Source organism: Vulpes lagopus, chromosome 7 (assembly GCF_018345385.1).
Source record: "Vulpes lagopus strain Blue_001 chromosome 7, ASM1834538v1, whole genome shotgun sequence".
In the NCBI taxonomy this organism is placed as follows: domain Eukaryota; kingdom Metazoa; phylum Chordata; class Mammalia; order Carnivora; family Canidae; genus Vulpes; species Vulpes lagopus.
Genome location: NC_054830.1, coordinates 100458367 through 100480586, shown reverse-complemented (window position 1 = coordinate 100480586; position 22220 = coordinate 100458367). Strand labels below are relative to the sequence as shown.

The window sequence follows — 22220 nt, the reverse complement described above, 5'->3', positions numbered from 1 at the left end:
GCATTTGGGGATTTTCCAATTTTTTAAATGTTTTTTTATTTCTAGTTTAAATTCATTGTGTTCTAAGAGGAAGCATTGAATGTTTACTAGTCCTCTTTTTTTAAGTTATTGATTTAAATTAAAAACATAGAGATAATTACATTTTTTATTTTTATTTTTTTTTTATTTTTTGGCTGTAGAAACTATCATTTATTGAATGCCCATTATTTCATAGGCTGTACTGTTTTACATTCATTTTCTCATTTCAGTCCTCACAACAACCCTGTGAGGTAGGTATCACCACCATTTACAAAGAAAACAGGCTCAGAAAAATCAGGTTACTTGCCCAAGGTCACTCAGCTAGTCAGTGGTGCAGCTGGAACCTGTCTGGCGCTGAAAGCCGATGTTCTCTTTATTGTACCCATCTAGTCCAGCTTTGGGCCAAGTTGCCGGCCACACTCACCGCTGGTAGGGATGCATTGAAGCAGAATTGATGTTGGTTTTTATTCCACTTGGCATTTTCCCTGTTTGACCTGCTTGGGTCATCTGCACCCCACTGAGCAGTGGCTGCTGTTGGCTTGGAGCTCCCGCCATCTGTACTTGTTGTAATCCTGAGGCTCCAGCAAGGATCCGCCCTGCTCCTGGCTGGCCGGGCTGGCCAGGACCACTACTGCCAGAAGGCCTTCAATTAGCCCTTTCCCAAAGGCCACAGCTGCTACTAAGGCATTGGTGTCTGCAGGGTTAAAGGTCTGCTTGTTTGGTGGAGACCTCCACTCTCAGATTCCCGTTCCTCTTTGCTGATTTTCTCCAGAAGGTTCGAGCACATTTTATTCAAGCTCTGGATCTGCTTCTGAACCGCGTCGGCACCAATGCGAGCAGCATCTGTTGTGAGCTGCTTCTCTTGCTCTTCGACCTCAGGCTCAGGCTTGGTTCTCAGGTGGTCAGGGACCACCTCGTGGCTGAAAACAGGCACTCGTCCTTCGGTCGGCCGCATGAGATCTTCATCACGGTCTGAGGACAGCAGCAGGGGGATGACGACCTGGTTGCGGAACAGCGTGTCTTTTCATGCTTGAAGACCTTGTTCAAAGTGTTCAACTGTCCGGAGAGCAAGGCGACGCTGTCCAGGAGAGACGGCCAGGTCAGCCGGTCATCCTCGTTCTCCAACGTGTATATGAAACTCCCCGGTGAGTTCCTCAGACCAGCCACTTGACTCAGCAGTGCATATAGCGATGCCTCCAGCTGCTTCTCCTCCCTCTGCAGGGCCATAGCGGCGATGGCAGCAGCGGTGGGGGCGGCGACCAGATAATTACATGTTTTTATTTAACTCATTTTTATCTTTATTTATTTTGAAAAATTTAGGTATACCTGACATTATGTTAGTTTCAGGTGTACAACATATGATTTGATATTCATATGTATTTTGAAATGATCACCACAATAATGCTTATTAACATCATGGCCAGGGATCCCTGGGTGGCGCAGCGGTTTGGTGCCTGCCTTTGGCCCAGGGCACGATCCTGGAGACCCGGGATCGAATCCCACGTCGGCCTCCCGGTGCATGGAGCCTGCTTCTCCCTCTGCCTATGTCTCTGCCTGTCTCTCTCTCTCTCTCTCTGTGTGACTATCATAAAAAAAAAAAAAAAAAATCATGGCCATACATAGTTACAAGGTTTTATTTTTATTTTTCCTGTGCTGAAAACATTATGATCTACTCTCTTCGCAACTTTCAGTACATAATACAGTATTACTAACCATAGCCACCAGGCTGTACGTTATATCCCATGACTTACTTATTTTATAGCTGGATGTTTTTACTTTTTAATCTTCTTCATGCATTTTGCCCATCCCTATCCCCATCTCCCCTTCCTCTGGCAACCACTAGTCTGTATTCTGTATCCATGAGTTCAGATTTTGATTGCTTTTGTTTTGTTTTTAAAATTTTTCCATATATATTTTTTAAATTGAAATAATTAAAAACATAATTGATTTCCTTCAGAAATGTGTTAAATAAAACTTTGAAATTTGAACATCAGAGATCATATAACCTTTTGTTGTTGTTGTTAATAAGTAAAATCAAGCTCAGCTTTACTTATTTACTTTTATGTTAGTATATAGCCAGACTATTCATTTTTCAAGTTTTTATTGATTTTTTTCATTTCATTTTATTTATTTTTATTTTTATTAACATACAATATAATATTAGTTTCAGGTGTAGAATTTAGTGATTCATTACTTACATACAATACCCAGTCCTCATCATAAGTGCCTCCTTTAATACCCATAACATAACCCATTTGACCTATCTTCTCCCACTCCCCTCCCCTCCAGGAACTCTCAATTTGTTCTCTGTAGTTAACAGTCTATTTTATGGTTTGACTCTCCCCCACCATGTTTATTTGTTCTGTTTTCTAAATTCCATATAAAAGTGGAATTTATAAAAAACAAAAAACAACAAAAAAAGTGGAATTTATACAATCATATTATATAGCCACATTAGAACCATATATAGTCATATTATAACCATATAACTATATTGTAAATTATATGGTATATACTTTTGCTTTTGCTGTATCCCAAAGGTTTGGGACAAACCATATTTGTCTTTCTTTGATTGATCTATATTACTTAGCATAATACTCTCTATCTCCATCCACATTATTGTGAATGGCAAGATTTCATTCTTTTTGATGCTGAGTAATATTCCATTATATTTGCTATATTACATATGGAATATATAATATATTATATATATATACACACACACACCTCTTTATTCCATTCATCAGTCATTGGACATTTGGGCTCTGTCCATAATTTGACTATTGTTGATAATGCTGCTATAAACATTGGGGTGCATGTATCCCTTCAGATCAGTATTTTGTATCCTTTGGATGAATACCTAGTAGTGCAATTACTGGATCACACAGTAGTTCTATTTTTTAATTTTTTGAGGAATGTCCATACTGTTTTCCAGAGTGGCTGCAACAGTTTACATCCCCACCAACAGGCGATGTAAATCAACAAAGGTTCCCCTTGCTCTGGATCCTCACCAATACCTGTGGTTGTCTACATTAATTTTAGCCATTGTGACAGGTGTGAAGTGATATCTCATTATAGTTTTGATTTGTATTTCCCTGATGATAAATGATGTTAAGCATCTTTTCATATGTCTGTAAGACACCTGTAATTTCTTTTTGAGAAAATGTGTATTCAAGTCTTATGACCATTTTAATTGCATTATTCATTTTGGTATTGAGTTTTATAAGTTCTTTATATATTTTGGATACTGACCCTTTATGAGATACATTGTTTCCAAATATCTTCTCCAATTCTGAAGGTTGCCTTTTAGTTTTGTTGATTATTCCCTTTGCTCTGCAGGAGTTTTTATCTTGATGAAGTCCCAGTAGTTCATTTTTGCTTTTGTTTCCCTTGTTTTAGGAGATGTATCTAGTTAGAAGTTGGAAAGGCCAATGTCAAAGACATTACTGTCTGAATTTTGATGGATTCCTATCTCACATTTAGAAATTCAATCTATTTTAAATTTATTTTGGTGTATGGTATAAGAAAGTGGTTCAATTTCATTCCTTTATATGTTGCTGTCCAGTTTTATGCTCTAATCTTTATTATTTTCCTTATTCTGCTAGCTCATGGCTTTTTTTTTCTTTTTCTTTTTTTTTTTTTTTTTTTTTTTTTTTTGTCTAGCTCCTTTAGGTGTAAGTTTAGGTTGTGTATTTGAGATTTTCCTTGCTTCTCAAGGTAGGCCTGTACTGCTATACACTTCCATCTTAGGATTGCTTTTGCTGTATCCCAAAGGTTTGGGACTGTTGTGTTTTTATTTTCATTTGTTTCCATGTATATTTTTTTAAATTCTTCTTTAATTTCCTACTGGACCTATTCATTCTTTAGTAGGATATTCTTTAGCCTTCGTATATTTGTGATCTTTCCAATTTTTTTCTTCTGATTGACTTCAAGTGTCATAGTGTTGTGTTCAGAAAATATGAATGGCATTATCTCAATCTTTTTATACTTTTTGAGGCCTGATTTGTGACCCAGTATATGATCTGTTCTGGAGAATATCCTATATACACTTGAAAAAAAATCTGTATTCTGCTGCCTTAGGATAAAATGTTCTGAATACATCTGTTAAGTCCATCTGGTCCAGTGTGTCATTCAAAGCCATTGTTTCTGTGTGGATTTCCAGCTTAGAACATCTGTCCCTTGATGTAAGTTGGGTTTAAAGTCCCCTACTCTTATTGTAGTATAATCAATCAGTTCCTTTATGTTTGTTATGTTTTATATATTTGGGTTCTTCCAAGTTGGGGGTATACATATTTATAATTATTAGATCTTGTTGGATAGACCCCTCTTTTATGATATAGTGCCCTTTTCCATCTCTTGTTAGAGTTTTGGTTTACAATTTAGTTTGCCTGATATAAATGTTACTATTCCAGTTTTCTTCTGACATCCATTTGCATGATAAAGATTTCTCCATCCCCTCATTTTCAATCTACAGGGTCCTTAGGTCTAAAATGAGTCTCTTTTAGGCAGTATATAAATGGGTCTTGCTTTTTATCCATTCTGACGCCCCACATCATTTTACTGGAGCATTTAGTCCATTTAAGTTCAGATTAATTATTGATAGATATGGATTTAGTGCCATTCTATTACTTTTTTTGTAATTTTTTCTGAAGACTTTGTCTGTTCCTTCCAAATCTTTGTTGCTTTCTGTCTTTCTTTTCATTCTTTCCTTTTAATATTTCTTGCAAGGTTGATTTAGGGTTCATAAACTCCTTTCATTTTTGTCTCGAAAACCATTTATCTCTCCATATATTCTGAATGAAGGTCTTGCTGTATACAATATTATTGGCTGTATATTTTTTCCAGTCAGCATTTTGAACATATTGTGTCACTTTCTTGTGGCCTGCAAAATTTTTGTGGAAGATATGCAGCTAAACTTTTTTGTCTTCTCTTGTAAATTGGTGACTTCCTTTGTCTTGCTACTTTTAGGCTTTTTTTCTTTATCTCTATATTTTGTAAATTTAACTATTATATGTCTTGGTATTGACCTGCTTTTTGTCAATTTTGATGGGTGTTCTCTGTGCCTCCTGAATTTGGATGTCTATTTTCTTCTCCAGATTAAGGAAGTTTTCAGCCACAATTTCCTCAAATAAGCTTTCTACATCCCCTTCAATTCTCTTTTCTACTCCTCCTCTTTCCTTCTTCTGGGACTCCCATGATATGAATGTTATTACAACTTATGGAATCACGGAGTTCCCTAAGTCTATATTTGTGATCTAATATTTTTCTTTCCCGCTTCAGCTTCATTATTTTCCAAAATTTGTCTTCTATATCACTTATTGGTTCCTCTGAGTCTTCCATCCTTGTGGTCATTACAACCAGACAGTTTCAAATCTTGTCCACTGCATTTTTTGTTTTGGCCTGACTAGTATTTAGGTCTTTTATCTCCACAGTAAGGGACTTCCTGGTGTCTCACATGCTTTTCTCAAGCCCAGGGAGCATTATGATTGTTGCTTTAAATTCTAGATCAGGTATTCTACTTATGTCTGTTTTGTTTAGATCAATGGCTGTGTCTTTTTCTTGTTGTTTTCCCTTTCTTGTTGAATTCCTCCATATTTACATTTTGTCTATGTCTCTTCTATGCGTTAGGAAAGCCTGTTTCATTTCCTATTCCTGAGAGTACTGGCCTTACGAAGAAGAGGTCATATACTGTCAAGGCCTGGTGCTTCAAGAAGTGTCTTAGGTATGTGGGGGGCACTCTGCTGCTGTGTTTGGTCTGTAATCTTTACCTCAGGCCAGTCCTCTGAAGAGTTTCTCCGTGTCTGCAGTGGAGGGTGTTTGGACTTCCACCAGTGTGGCAAATTTTGACTAGGTGTGCTCAGTTCTGCTTGTTAGAAGAGACCTGATGCTATTTTCACTAGAGTTGAAGTTTTGCAGAACTCTGTGGTCAGTAGGCATGATGTGTATACAGTAGAACAGGGGTGGGACAGGGGGTGAGTTTGTGCTGGTATTCTAGGGGTGGGGGCCCACTGCACTGGTTTTCAGGGACACTTGCCTTAGGAAAAGCAGTCCTAGGAGAGTACAGAGGCATGAGCCTGGGGTAAGCAGTTTAGGCTGCCAGTGTTACTGTTGTGCTGCTTCCTGAAGTTAGTTTATGATGGGGGACAGGGGAGGAAATGGTGCCTTCCAATTCTTTAGTCCCTGAGAGTCAGTGCCTCCTCTACCAGATGCACTCCAAGAAGGGGAAACTGTGTCTCCCAGTGAGTCCCAGGGGATCTTCAGATGGTACCATCTGACCCCTGAGCTATATGACCTCCTTCTCCAGAGCACTGCAGCACCTTTACATCTCCATATCACTCATGCTTTGGACCTCTACATTCTAATCTTTGAGCCCCACTGGTTGTAAAAACTCATGAAAATCAGCACCTCTTGTTTTCCCAGTCAATTGTTTGGGGAAGTATTTCCCTCTGGGATCCCCTGTATTCATCTCTCTCTCTCTCTCTCTCTTTCTCTCTCTCTCTCTTCTCTTTCCATGACCGGGAGTCCCTCCCCTCACAACACCCACAATTCATTTCTTCCCCAAACCATATCTCCAAACCTCCTACCTTCCATGATGTGGCCTCTTTTTTTCCCCTCTAGTTGTGCAGTTTTTCTATCAGTCCTCAGATTTCTTTAGTATTCAGAATGTTTTGATATTTATTTAGCTCAAGGGATGAGGAAAGCCTAAGGTCCTCTTGCTACTCCACCATCTAAGCTCCAGATTTGAATGCTTCCTATTCTTTTAAATTTATAAAGGTTTATTTTATGGTCCACAATGTGCATCTGTCTTGGTGAACATTCCATGTGAGTTTGAGAAGAATGTGTGTTCCTCTGTTATTGAATGAAGTAGTATTTAGAATCAATTTTATATATTAATTGATGATATTTTCAAGTTCAACTATATCCTCCCTGATTTTCTGTCTGATGGATCTGTCCATCAGATGTTGAGAGAAGGGCATTGAAGTCTCTAATCATGACAATTGAATTAATCTATTTGTCCTTGCATTTCTATGAATTTTTTGCCTCATGTAATTATGATACTTTCTTGTTAGGTGTATAAATGCTAAGACTCGTTATGTTTTCTTGGACATTTGACCTCATTGTCATTATATAATACCCTTCTTTGTTCCTGATAACATTCTTCACTTTGAAATGTACTCTGTCTGAAATAAATATAGCTATTTTTTTTCTTTTCATTTGTGCTAGCATGCTACATTTTTTCCCATCCATTTTTAGTCTATATGTCTATTTATATTTAAGGTGGACTTCTTGTATACAGCATATAGTTTATCTCTCTTTTTGTCTTTGTTGGTGTACTCTGACAATCTTTTTATTTTTATTTTTTTTAAGATTTTATTTATTTATTCATGAGATACACAGAGAGAGACAGAGACACAGGCAGAGGGAGAAGCAGGCTCTCTGTGGGGAGCCTGATGTGGGACTTGATCCCGGGACCCCAGGATCACGACCTGACCTCAACCACTGAGCCACCCAAGCGCCCCCTGACAATCTTTTTAATTGCAATATTTAGACCATTGAAATCCAAAGTATTGACATGATTTAATTAATATCTATTACATTCATTACTGTTTTCTATCTACTACCTTTGTTCCTATTTTTGTTTTCCAAAATTTTTCTGCCTTTTTAAAAAGATTTTATTTATTTATTCATAAGAGATACACAGAGAGACAGAGACACAGGCAGAGGGAGAAGCAGAATTCCTAGAGGGGAGCCCATTTTGGAACTTGGTCACATCCTGAACCAAAGAAGATGCTCAATCACTGAGCCACCACCCATGTGTCCCTTTTTTTCTGTCTTTTTGTTTTGTTTTGTTTTTTAATGAGAACATCATGATTCCATTTTATCTCCTTCTCTAGCTATAGTTATTATTATTATTATTATTTTTTATTATTTTTATTATTTTCAGTGGTTTCCCTATACTTTGCATTATACACTTATAGGTAATCCAAGTGCACATTCAAATAATAGTATACAACCTCAAAGATAATAGGAGTACCTTGTAAAAACAAAATAATTCTAATCCTTGCTCCCATATTTGTACCATAATTGTCAGTCTTTTCACTTATATTTTAGAATATTACATAAAATTTAGAATATTATACATATATACCTAGAATATACATTACTGAGTAATTGTTGCTAATATTATTTTGAATAATATTTTATTTGTTAGATTGGTTAAAGTTAGAGAAATAAAATCTTTCATTTTACTCTCCCTTGTTTTTTCTTTGATGTTCTTTTCTTTATGTAGATCTGAATTTCTGACTTGTATTATTTACCTTCTCTATAAAGAACTTATAATATTTCTTGCAAGATAGGTGTACTGGCAATAGAGTCACTCAATTTTTCTGTCTGAGAAACTATTTCTCCTTCACTTTTGAAGGATAATTTAAAAGCTTATAGGAATCTAGGTTGATGAGTATTTTTTCTCCACATTTCAAATATTTCCCTTCACTCTCTTCTTGCTTACAGGGTTTCTGAAAAGCCAAATGTAATTCTTTCCTTTGTTCCTCTTGGTAAAGTCTGTCCTCTCCTCATGTAATTCTTTCCTTTGTTCCTCTTGGTAAAGTCTGTCCCCTCCTCATCAACTCCCTGGGCATGTTTCAGATCATTTGACTTTGATTCTCTGTGATTGGAAGATGATATGATGTCTAGGTATAGTTCTGGAGCATCTTCCTACTATGTGTTCTCTGAACTTCCTGGATCTGTGGTTTGATGTATGACATTAATTTGGGGAAAATTGTCAGTCACTGTTGTTTCAAACATTCTGTTTGTTTCTCTCTTCTCATTCTGGTATTCCCTTTTCATGTATGGTACACCTCTTACTGTTGTTCTCACAGCCTTTGGATATTCTGTTTTGTTTTGTTTTTCAATCTTTATTCTCTTTGCTTTTTTAGTTTATAAGGATTCTGCTGATGTGTGCTTTAGCACAGAGATTTTTATCTCAGCTGTACCCTGTCTAATAAACCCATCAAATTCACTCTTCTTTTCTGTTAGAGTAATTTTCACTTATAGAATTTCTCTTTTGTTCTTTCTTAGGATTCCAATCTCTCTACTTACGTTATCCATCTATTCTGGTATGTTGCCTATTTTATCCATTAGAGAGCCCTTAGCATTTTAATCACAATTATCATAAATTCCTTTTCTAATAATTCCAACATCACTAACATGTCTGGTTCCGGTGCTTGCTTCATCTCTTCAAACTGTGTTTTTGCCTCTTGATATGCCTTTTAATTTTTTCTTGCTAGCCGGAAAGGATGTAATAGGTAAAAAAAAAATGTACATAGGCTTTTAATATTGTGATGGTGAAGGTGTACATGCAAAAGCTTTCCATAGTCAGTCCTATGATAAAATCTTAGTCTTTTAATGACCTTCTGCCACTGGAATATAAACTGTACATGTATTCCTCATTTTTTTACCCCCTTTAGGTTGGCAGGATGGCTACCATGGGCTGTAGGTGGGTATTTCCCTTCTCTCACATATTAGGCTGGAACTGGAGTTGGGGATTTCCCTTCCCCAGGCTGCTTAGTCTCTGGCAGTTTAGACTCTCCTTTATTTGTTTCCCCTGGAGGCAGGCCTTATTAAGAACAGAATGCTATGGCATATTTCAAAATATTTTTTTTCTCCTGCTCCTGCTAGAAGCCTAAGGGGATTTTCCCCCGATATTTACTGTAGGACCCTCACTGAGCTCCGTGAGATAAATCATATGTAGATGTGTGGGCTCTCATGTGGCTGAGGCCCCCCGGAGCTTTTAATTTTCAGACCTCACTGAGCTTTCAGCAATTTTTCCATTACAGTTCAGATTTTCTTACTTAGATTCTGGTTCCTCTGTGGAATTTCTGCTTGTGAGTCTGCTCTGGTAAGACTTGAGTCCCTATATTGATGCATCTCTCCAATCTTGAGGTGAGAGTGTTGCCCTATGTCCATGCCTCTCTTATGAATCCAGAAAGATTTATTACTTTTTAGGACTGTTCAGCTTTTCCTTGCTGGGATGGGGGAAAAACATAATACAATATTTTTTGATACAAAGATGAATGTATCTGATGAAAAATGACCATATCCATTTGCCAAGAACAATTGTCCCCTAAACTTTACTAGAACATTAAGTATTGCATTTTAAAAAATGCTTTTTAAGTAACCAATTTCTAAACCTTCCTATTATAATAGAAACCTGACTAAAAATAAAGAACATATCATAGAAATAGATCGAATTGGATCTACTCATTCATGGCACTAAAATAATAGACCACTTATCAATGATTATGTTGATAGATATTTTGTATTAATATTTTGTTCATTTTACCAAAAAAATACTGTGTAATTCCTACACAGAATGCTGAATCTGTGCCAAGGAATGAATATTCATTCTAAACTAAAGAGAAAAATGACTTGAGAAAATGTAAGATAATTGGAAAGGTTAATCCATGACACATTCCTAAACTTTTACTAAGTCCTTTCATGTCACAACCACTATGCTAAGGATTATGGATACAAATGGAAGAGTTAGATTTTGTGATTCTCTCCTTTTGTTGAATTATTTTTGGTTGTCCAACTAACATGTTGTATAGTACAACTCTCTTGCATTACAAATCTCTTCAGCCTTTTAGAATTAACCCCTTTACATCCTGGATGTAAATGTTTAATGCTTTTTGTACATTACCCATGGCAGTATCTAACATTTCAGAAGAGACCTATTATACCAACAACTGGATATCTTGATATCTATTTTTCAACCACTCATGCAGAATTCTAATCACCAAGTGTCTACTCTATAACCTTGAAGCCAAGTTGGCAATATTTCTTAAGGCACCATGTAGAGAGATTTAATCCTAAAGCGACCATGAAAAATGATGCATGTAGTGCCAATTTAAATCCTGCACTTCATAAGTGCAATTTGAAGGGAGAAATTATATTTAGTTACATGAACCCTAAAACTTCTTATAAGAGCAATAATATTGTAAGAAAATCAGTAGGATATTTAGAAGATCGCAAAAGGCAGTACATTTATCTGCCTTCATGAATGACTACATACTATGTAAAAACGGACTATGTTATAGAATTACATTCTAATTTTATTCAATGTGAATTTGGGTACTACATTTTACTAGATTTCAAGTGATTCAAAATAAGTATGCAAGTATTTGTTTGGGTATAAGATTCTCAATGAAGAATTACAACTGCATATAGTGATCCCCAAATAAAAAGCAATATATTAATTTATGAATTTAATATTTGTTAAATAAAATTTCTGTCTCTAAGGAACTCTGCTAATTTTGTGATCCAAAGATGACTAAGACAGATGTAGTTGCTCAATACCTGCTTTCAAATGGGCTTTAACAGAATTATTAACTGTTTGAAAAGAAATAATTTCTATTTTTCTTACAGTTGAAAAGAGCTAAAGTTAACCATGGTTATTTCAGATAAGTGCCAGTTATATCATTTTTCTATCATAATGACTGAGAAAGTCTGGTAACCTTTCTGAGACTAAGTTTCATCATTTGTTTATTCTTTATCAATTCACTTTAGATATCTGAAATATGCTAGGTGCCATGTTCAGTATAAATTTATAGAAATTATTGTGTAATATTATCAACAAGGAAACAAATACTTTTTTTTTCTAACTTGCTAGTAAGGAGATGATGAAATGGAAGTTAAAGTCATTGTGCAATACTATTCAGGCTAGTAAGCATTAGTTCTAGAATTTAGGCCACACTTACCTGGTTAAGTAAGGCTCAAATTCTTGCTAGTAAACCATCTTGCTCCCTCTGGTGGCATTGCAACTTCTACTTTGGACTGTTATGAGGAATCTTAACTGACTAAGAAAATGTCTGTAAATCCTAATTAATGCTACAAGTGTAGGGTGTATATTTATAATCTACTTAAGTTTATATTTTCCCCCAAAGTATTGTAAACTTGAATGGAAGTTTATATTCATCATAAGATAATTTTTCTTTGATTTGTTATTTTGATTTCCTTTGAGATAATTTCATGTACATGTCTTTACACAGGAAATAGTTACACAAAATAATGAAAAGTATAAAGACACATAAATGCAAATTGAGCAAATGAAATTATATAGTAATCAAACATAAATGTTTTAATTTCCTTCTCTTATTTAAAATTTAAAAGGAAAGAGTCAGATGCCTGGGTGGCTCAGTCAGTTAAACATCTGATTCTTGAATTTTACTCTGGTCATGATCTCAAGATTTTGAGATCAAGCCCTGCTTTGGGCTGTGTACTGAGTGTAGAGCCTCTTTAAGATTCTCTCCCTGTCTCTTTGCCCCTCCCACTTCTAAAAGTTAACAATAAAAATAAATATTAAATTAAGAAAAAGAAAGAAAGGAAGTTACAAGTATTTATTTTATTTTATCTTTTTAAAGACTTATTCATTTATTTAAAAGAGAGGAAGAAAGTGAGCATGAGTAGGGGGAGGGGCAGAGGGAGAAGGAAAGAGAATCCCCAAGCAGACTTTTCACTGAGCATGGAGCCCTCACAGGGCTGGATCCCAGGACCCTGAGACCATGACCTGAGCTGAAATCAAGAGTCACACTCTTAAGCAACTGAGCCACCCAGGCACCCAAGAGGTTTACAGGTATATGAAAAAATTAAAAACTATAGTATTTATTTTAATTCAGCTCCAAATAATTGATTACAGTGTCAAAATAGGGACAGGAAGAGAGGGAAGATGGTGGAGGAGTAGGAGGCTCTAGTTTCATCTGGTCCATTCAGGTAGATGGCTATCAAATCATTCTGAGAATCTGTGAATTCAACTGGAGATCCAGGAAAAGAATTGCTGCAATTCTACAATTAAAAAAGTGACCGCTTTCTGCAAGATAGGAAATGCAGAGAAGTCAATCTGGCATGATATATGAGAAGATAAACTGCAGGGGTAGGGAGCCTCTGTAAGCCAGCTACTAGAAAGTGATAAAGCAATGGAGCACAAAACCAGAACTTTCAGAAGTTTGCTTCAGTGAGGGACATCCTTGCCTGAAAGGTGCTTAGACTGTGAGGTGGTGGTGGTGGTGGTGGTGGGGATTGTGAGGGGTAGGAATCCTAGATGGAACAAGGTGGTCTTAGGATCTCCAGGGTTACAGGAAGACCAGGGATGCCAGAGTGCAGCAGAGTTTCCACGCATCCCAGTAGAGAAGCCAGCTGCAATTATCAAACCCAGGAGTGGGCTTTCACCAAAATGTTCCCATAAACCATGAAGTCTGGCAAGGTTTTTGGACAACTGGTTTCCAAGCAGGGAACCATGGTGAGACTCCCTTCCGTACCACAAGAGGAGAGAAGGGTGCAGGGGTCTGCAAAGTTTGGAGACTAAATTGGGGTTATGTGCCTGAGATAAAAATGCTTGATCTACTGATGGACATCTGGGTGAACACAGAGTGAAGACAGAAAGCAGAGAGACCAAAGCAATTGTCTGCTTTTCCTTGAGGGTGTACTGAAGAATGGGGACCATGATTTTTCAGCTCTGGAGCTGGACATCAGGGTGCCACAATGATTATTTTCATTCTTTAAAGTGGCACAGAAAGCCTTCAGGGAACAAAAGCTACATACTGCAGTCTGGAGCTGCTTACATTAAGTCTGACCCCCCGGCAAAGGCAGTGCAATTCTACCCAGACAAAGACACCTGAGAATCAGTGAGACAGGCCCCTCACCAGAAGATTGTCAAGAATATCCAGCTAATACCAAGTTTACCAATCACACAGAACTGCAAAACTCCAGAACTAGGGTGAAATAATAGATAGAATTCATGCCCTATATGAATAGAATAGATATTTGCACATTTCTTATCAGATAAAGGGCTAGTATACAAAATCTACAGAGAACTTACCAAACTCAATACTCAAAGAACAAATAATCCAATCAAGAAATGGACAGAAGATATGAACAGACATTTCTCCAAAGAAGACATACAAATGGCCAACAGACACATAAAAAATGCTCCACCTTACTAGCATCAGGGAAATACAAACCAAAACCACAATGAGATACCACTTCACACCAGTCAGAATGGCTAAAATTAACAAGTCAGGAAATGACAGATGTTGGTGAGGATGCAAAGAAAGGGGAACCCTCTCACACTGTTGATGGGAATGCAAGCTGTTACAGCCACTCTGGAAAATTGTCTGGAGATTCCTAAATAATTTGAAAATAGAGCTACCCTACCACCCAGCAGTTGCACTACTAGGTATATACCACAACAATACAAATGTGGTGATCTGAATGGGCACCTGCACCCCAATGTTTATAGCAGCAATGTCCACAATAGCTAAACTATGGAAAGAGCCCAGATGTCCATCAGTAGATGAATGGTAGATAAGGAAAATATGATATATATATATATCATATATATATAATGGAATAATATTACTCAACCATCAAGAAATCAAAATCTTCCCATTTTTAACAACACGGATGGACCTAGAGGGTATTATGGTAAGAAAAATAAATCTATCAAAGAAAGACAGTTATATGATTTCACTCATATGTGGAACTTAAGTAACAAAGTAGAAGAACATAGGGCAAGGGAGGGAAAAAAATGAAACAAGATAAAATCAGAGAGGGAAACAAACCATAAGAGACTCTTCATAATAAGAAACAAACTGAGGGTTGCTGGATGGGAGATGGATAGGGGAATGGGATAACTGGATGATGGGCATTAAGAGGGCACAGGGTGTAAGGAGTACTGTGTGTTATATAAGACTGATAAATCACTGAACTCTATTTCTGAAACTAGTAATACACTATATGTTAATTAATTGAATTTAAGTAGATTAAAAAAGTGTCCAAATAAATGTGGCAAGAAATTCATATTAACTTTCCTTTATCTGGGACTGTTTATTTCCCCTTCAATTTTATTTTTTTATTTTTTTTAATTAATTTTTATTGGTGTTCAATTTACCAACATACAGAAAAACACCCAGTGCTCATCCCATCAAGTGTCCACCTCAGTGCCCGTCACCCATTCCCCTCCAACACCCGCCCTCCTCCCCTTCCACCACCCCTAGTTCGTTTCCCCGAGTTAGGAGTCTTTATGTTCTGTCTCCCTTCCTGATATTTCCCAACATTTCTTTTCCCTTCCTTTATATTCCCTTTCACTATTATTCATATTCCCCAAATGAATGAGAACATACACTGTTTGTCCTTCTCCGATTGACTTACTTCACTCAGCATAATACCCTCCAGTTCCATCCACATTGAAGCAAATGGTGGGTATTTGTCGTTTATAATTGCTGAGTAATATTCCATTGTATACATAAACCACATCTTCTTTATCCATTCATCTTTCGATGGACACCGAGGCTCCTTCCACAGTTTGGCTATTGTGGCCATTGCTGATAGAAACATCGGGGTGCAGGTGTCCCGACGTTTCATTGCATCTGAATCTTTGGGGTAAATCCCCAGCAGTGCAATTGCTGGGTCGTAGGGCAGGTCTATTTTTAACTCTTTGAGGAACCTCCACACAGTTTTCCAGAGTGGCTGCACCAGTTCACATTCCCACCAACAGTGTAAGAGGGTTCCCTTTTCTCCGCATCCTCTCCAACATTTGTTGTTTCCTGCCTTGTTAATTTTCCCCATTCTCACTGGTGTGAGGTGGTATCTCATTGTGGTTTTGATTTGTATTTCCCTGATGGCAAGTGATGCAGAGCATTTTCTCATGTGCTTGTTGGCCATGTCCATGTCTTCCTCTGTGAGATTTCTCTTCATGTCTTTTGCCCATTTCATGATTGGATTGTTTGTTTCTTTGGTGTTGAGTTTAATAAGTTCTTTATAGATTTTGGAAACTAGCCCTTTATCTGATACGTCATTTGCAAATATCTTCTCCCATTCTGTAGGTTGTCTTTTAGTTTTGTTGACTGTATCCTTTGCTGTGCAAAAGCTTCTTATCTTGATGAAGTCCCAATAGTTCATTTTTGCTTTTGTTTCTTTTGCCTTCATGGATGTATCTTGCAAGAAGTTACTGTGGCCAAGTTCAAAAAGGGTGTTGCCTGTGTTCTCCTCTAGGATTTTGATGGACTCTTGTCTCACATTTAGATCTCTCATCCATTTTGAGTTTATCTTTGTGTATGGTGAAAGAGAGTGGTCCAGTTTCATTCTTCTGCGTGTGGATGTCCAATTTTCCCAGCACCATTTATTGAAGAGACTGTCTTTCTTCCAATGGATAGTCTTTCCTCCTTTATCGAATATTAGATGACCATACATTTCAGGGTCCACTTCTGGGTTCTCTATTCTGTTCCATTGATCTATGTGTCTGTTTTTGTGCCAGTACCACACTGTCTTGATGACCACAGCTTTGTAGTACAACCTGAAATCTGGCATTGTGATGCCCCCAGCTATGGTTTTCTTTTTTAAAATTCCCCTGGCTATTCGGGGTCTTTTCTGATTCCACACAAATCTTAAAATAATTTGTTCTAACTCTCTGAAGAAAGTCCATGGTATTTTGATAGGGATTGCATTAAACGTATAAATTGCCCTGGGTAACATTGACATTTTTACAATATTAATTCTGCCAATCCATGAGCATGGAATATTCTTCCATCTCTTTGTGTCTTCCTCAATTTCTTTCAGCAGTGTTCTATAGTTTTTAGGGTATAGATCTTTTACCTCTTTGGTTAGGTTTATTCCTAGGTATCTTATGCTTTTGGGTGCAATTGTAAATGGGATTGACTCCTTAATTTCTCTTTCTTCAGTCTCATTGTTAGTGTATAGAAATGCCATTGATTTCTGGGCATTGATTTTGTATCCTGCCACGCTACCAAATTGCTGTATGAGTTCTAGCAATCTTGGGGTGGAGGCTTTTGGGTTTTCTATGTAGAGTATCATGTCATCGGCGAAGAGGGAGAGTTTGACTTCTTCTTTGCCAATTTGAATGCCTTTAATGTCTTTTTGTTGTCTGATTGCTGAGGCGAGGACTTCCAGAACTATGTTGAACAGCAGTGGTGAGAGTGGACATCCCTGTCTTGTTCCTGATCTTAGGGGAAAGGCTCCCAGTGCTTCCCCATTGAGAATGATATTTGCTGTGGGCTTTTCGTAGATGGCTTTTAAGATGTCGAGCAAAGTTCCCTCTATCCCAACACTCTGAAGTGTTTTGATCAGGAATGGATGCTGTATTTTGTCAAATGCTTTCTCTGCATCTAATGAGAGTATCATATGGTTCTTGGTTTTTCTCTTGCTGATATGATGAATCACATTGATGGTTTTACGAGTGTTGAACCAGCCTTGTGTCCCGGGGATAAATCCTACTTGGTCATGGTGAATAATTTTCTTAATGTGTTGTTGGATCCTATTGGCTAGTATCTTGTTGAGAATTTTTGCATCCATGTTCATCAGGGATATTGGTCTGTAATTCTCCTTTTTGGTGGGGTCTTTGTCTGGTTTTGGAATTAAGGTGATGCTGGCCTCATAGAACGAATTTGGAAGTACTCCATCTCTTTCTATCTTTCCAAACAGCTTTAGTAGAAGAGGTATGATTTCTTCTTTAAACGTTTGATAGAATTCCCCTGGGAAGCCATCTGGCCAAGGACTCTTGTGTCTTGGGAGGTTTTTGATGACTGCTTCAATTTCCTCCCTGGTTATTGGCCTGTTCAGGTTTTCTATTTCTTCCTGCTCCAGTTTTGGTAGTTTGTGGCTTTCCAGGAATGCATCCATTTCTTCTAGATTTCCTAATTTATTGGCGTACAGCTGTTCATAATATGTTTTTAAAATCGTTTGTATTTCCTTGGTGTTGGTAGTGATCTCTCCTTTCTCATTCATGATTTTATTAATTTGAGTCTTCTCTCTCTTCTTTTTAATAAGGTTGGCTAATGGTTTATCTATCTTATTAATTCTTTCAAAGAACCAACTCCTGGTTCTGTTGATCTGTTCCACAGTTCTTTTGGTCTCGATATCATTGTGTTCTGCTCGAATTTTAATTAACTGTCTTCTTCTGCTGGGGGTGGGGTCTATTTGTTGCTTTTTCTGTAGTTCCTTTATGTGTAAGGTGAGCTTTTGAATTTGAGATCTTTCCAGTTTTTGAATGGATGCTTGTATTGCGATGTATTTCCCCCTCAGGACTGCTTTTGCTGCATCCCAAAGATTCTGAACGGCTGTATCTTCATTCTCATTAGTTTCCATGAATCTTTTTAATTCTTCCTTAATTTCCTGGTTGACCTTTTCATCTTTTAGCAGGATGGTCCATAACCTCCACGTGTTTGTGGTCCTTCCATACTTCTTGTTGTGATTAAGTTCTAATTTCAAGGCATTATGGTCTGAGAATATACAGGGGACTATCCCGATCTTTTGGTATCAGTTCAGACCCGATTTGTGACCCAGTATGTGGTCTATTCTGGAGAAAGTTCCATGTGCACTTGAGAAGAATGTGTATTCAGTTGAGTTTGGATGTAAAGTTCTGTAGATATCTGTGAAATCCATCTGGTCCAGTGTATCATTTAAAGCTCTCGTTTCTTTGGATATGTTGTGCTTAGAAGACCTATCCAGGGTAGAAAGAGCTAGATTGAAGTCACCAAGTATAAGTGTATTATTATCAAGGTATTTCTTGAGTTTGGTTATTAATTGGTTTAAATATTTGGCAGCTCCCACATTCGGGGCATATATATTGAGGATTGTTAAGTCCTCTTGTTGGATAGATCCTTTGAGTATGAGATAGTGTCCCTCTTCATCTCTCACTGTAGTCTTTGGGGTAAATTTTAATTTATCTGATATAAGGATGGCAACCCCTGCTTTCTTTTGAGGACCATTTGAATGGTAAATGGTTCTCCAACCTTTTATTTTCAGGTTGTAGGTGTCCTTCTGTCTAAAATGAGTCTCTTGTAGACAGCAAATAGATGGGTCCTGCTTTTTTATCCAGTCTGAAACCCTGCGCCTTTTGATGGGGTCATTAAGCCCATTCACGTTCAGAGTTACTATTGATAGATATGAGTTTAGTGTCATCATATCTATTCAGTCCTTGTTTTTGTGGATTGTTCCACTGAACTTCTTCTTAAAGGGGAATTTTAAGAGTCCCCCTTAAAATTTCTTGCAGAGCTGGTTTGGAGGTTACATATTCTTCACTTCCTGCCTGTCTTGGAAGCTCTTTATCTCTCCTTCCATTTTGAATGAAAGCCTTGCTGGGTAAAGTATTCTTGGTTGCATGTTCTTCTCATTTAGGACCCTGAATATATCCTGCCAGCCCTTTCTGGCCTGCCAGGTCTCTGTGGAGAGGTCTGCTGTTACCCTAATATTCCTCCCCATAAAAGTCAGGGACTTTTTTTCTCTTGCTGCTTTAAGGATCTTCTCCTTATCTTTGGAATTTGCAAGCTTCACTATTAAATGTCCAGGTGTTGAACGGTTTTTGTTGATTTTAGGGGGGGATCTCTCTATTTCCTGGATCTGCATGCCTGTTTCCCTTCCCAGATTAGGAAAGTTTTCAGCTAGGATTTGTTCAAATACATATTCTGGCCCTCTGTCCCTTTCAGCGCCCTCAGGAACCCCAATTAAACGTAGGTTTTTCTTCCTCAGGCTGTCATTTATTTCCCTTAATCTATCCTCATGATCTTTTAATTGCTTGTCTCTTTTTCCCTCAGTTTCCCTCTTTGCCATCAACTTGTCTTCTATGTCACTCACTCGTTCTTCCACCTCGTTAACCCTCGTCGTTAGGACTTCTAGCTTGGATTGCATCTCATTTAATTGATTTTTAATTTCTGCCTGATTAGATCTAAATTCTGCAGTCATGAAGTCTCTTGAGTCCTTTATGGTTTTTTCTAGAGCCACCAGTAGCTGTAAAATAGTGCTTCTGAATTGGCTTTCTGACATTGAATTGTAATCCATATTTTGTAACTCTGTGGGAGAGTGGGCTGTTTCTGATTCTTTTTTTTGAGGTGAGGTTTTCCTTCTAGTCATTTTGCTCAGTGCAGAGTGTCCAAAAACAAGTTGTATTGGGAAAAGGAGAAAAAGAGAGAGAAGGAAAGAAAAGAGAAAAAGAAAAAAGAGAAAGAAGAAAAAAAGGGGAAAAAGAGAAGAAAAAGAAAGAAAAAGAAAGGAGAAAAAAGAAAAAAAAGGGGGGGTGGGGGAAGCAATCAGAAATCAAGAAGAAAGAGAGAGAAAAAAAAGCACAAAACAAAACAAAACAAAAACAAAAACAAAAACAAAAACAAACAAACAAAAAAACACGGGGGAGTATCTTCCGATTCTGTGTACTTGAAGTCCCTTGACTTCCCTTGGAGCTGGTCCGTCTCGCTGGTCTTCTGGGGCAGGGGCCTGCTGTGCTGATTCTCAGGTGTGAGCACTTGGGGGAGCTGCTCTGCCCCTGCCTGGTGCAGGGCTCAGTGGGGGTTGTTCACCCCGTGAGGCCCCGGGAGGAAGCCACAGTGGCGGGGGCTGCTCTGGGACCCTGGAGTCAACTCCCGCAGTAGCTCCGGGGCTCTCCGTCTGCAGGGCCTGGGGGCTCCCGGGCGGGGCCGCTGATCTGCTCAGTTCCAGGCAGGAGCGTCCTTGCTGTCCTGGGCCCTCCCGGCCTCTGCCTGTCCCGGGGGAGGCCAGATCCTGGGCTGTGCCCCGGCGCCCTGTGCTACGGGGCCTGCGCTGTTGGATTCGCGCCGCCGCCCAAGCCCCTCCGAGCTGTTCCCGGAGCCCCGCAGCCCCCTCCGCGGAGCCGCCGCCCGAGCCCCTCGGAGCTGCTCCGGGTCCCGCCGAGCGCTGCAGCCCTTAGGGAGCTCGGAGCATCTCCCGGGGCGCGGTTCCTCTGTTACTGTCCCAGGGAGCCCGAGGGCATCCCCGCCCTCCTGGGTCCTGCTCTAACTCCCTGCGAGCCCCTTTCCCCCGGGAAGGTCGGTGCAGCTCCTGCTCCTCCGGGACGGGGCTCTCCTGTCCTGGGGACACTCGCCCCGGCCTCAGCCCGGCTCCTCGCGGGGCCCCTCCCCCTTGGAGGCCTTTTGTGTCTTTATTTCTTTTTCCCCGTCTTCCTACCTTGATAGAAGCGCGAACTCTTCTCACTGCAGCGTTCCAGCTGGTCTCTCTTTAAATCTCAGGCCGAATTCGTAGATTTTCAGGATGATTGGATGGTTTTCTAGGTAATTTGTTGAGGACAGATGTTTTGGAGACCCTGCTCTGCCGCCATCTTGCCCCTCCCCCTCCCCTTCAATTTTAAAGAACAATGTTGGAAGCTGTGGAACTCACTATTGACAGTTCTTCTAGCTTTTTCTTCTGGTTTCCATAATTTCAGATAGGAAATATATACTTATAGTTGACCTTAAACAACAAAAAGTTAGTTGAAAATTTGCATATAGCTTTTGATTCCCCAAAAACATGACTGCTAATAGTTGACTGTTGACCAAAGCCTCACCAATAAGATACATGATTAACACATATTTTGTATACCTATTATTAATATTCTATTCTTACAATTAAGTAAGCTAGAGAAAAGATGTTATTTAAGAATATCATAAGAAAGATAAAATATATTTATAGTATTATACTATAGTAAAAAAAAGTCTGCTAATATTGGTCAATCCCCATGTTGTTCAACAGTCAACTGTATTTGAAACAGTATTCCTGTTACAAGTAATGCATAACTTTTTCTGGCTACTTTTAATTTCTCTATCATCTATCTATCTATCTATCTATCTATCATCTATCATCTATCTATCTGTTTAGCATCTATCAATCATCTATCATCTATCTATCTATCTATCATCTAACTATATTTTACTTTCAAAATTTTGCTTTTGTTGTATCTTAAAGTGAGTTTCTGTGAGATTCTTATCTTGATTCACTCAGCTTCTTGGATTTGAAATTTTGTCTTTTGTCAAATTTGGGAAGTTTCAACCATTATTTCTTCAAATACTGCTTCAACTTAGTCTCTTGTTTTTCTCTTTCTGGGATCCCAATGATACAAATGTTGGACTTTGTGTATTTCCCATGATATCTGAGGCTTTCTAAATTTTATCATTTACTCTTTTTCTTTCTGTTGTTTACATTGGCTAAATTTTATTGTTCTTTCCCTAGGTTCATTGATTCTATCTTCTTTTTTCTGTACTCTAACCCACTTGGTAAGTCTGGTTTATTCCTTTATAATATTTTTCCATTCTGTAATTAACATTTGTTTCTTTCTTATAATGTGGTACTTTGCTAAGCCCTTCATTTTTTAAAATTTCTTTCAAGAGAATATGTATGTGAAGTGTTTG

General features: G+C 38.2%; 1 pseudogene; it reads right to left on the bottom strand.

Annotated features, from left to right (window-relative positions):
- Positions 1–438: 438 nt before the first annotated feature.
- LOC121495223 lies at positions 439–1245 on the bottom strand (annotated as a pseudogene).
- Between the last annotated feature and the right edge of the window lie 20975 nt (positions 1246–22220).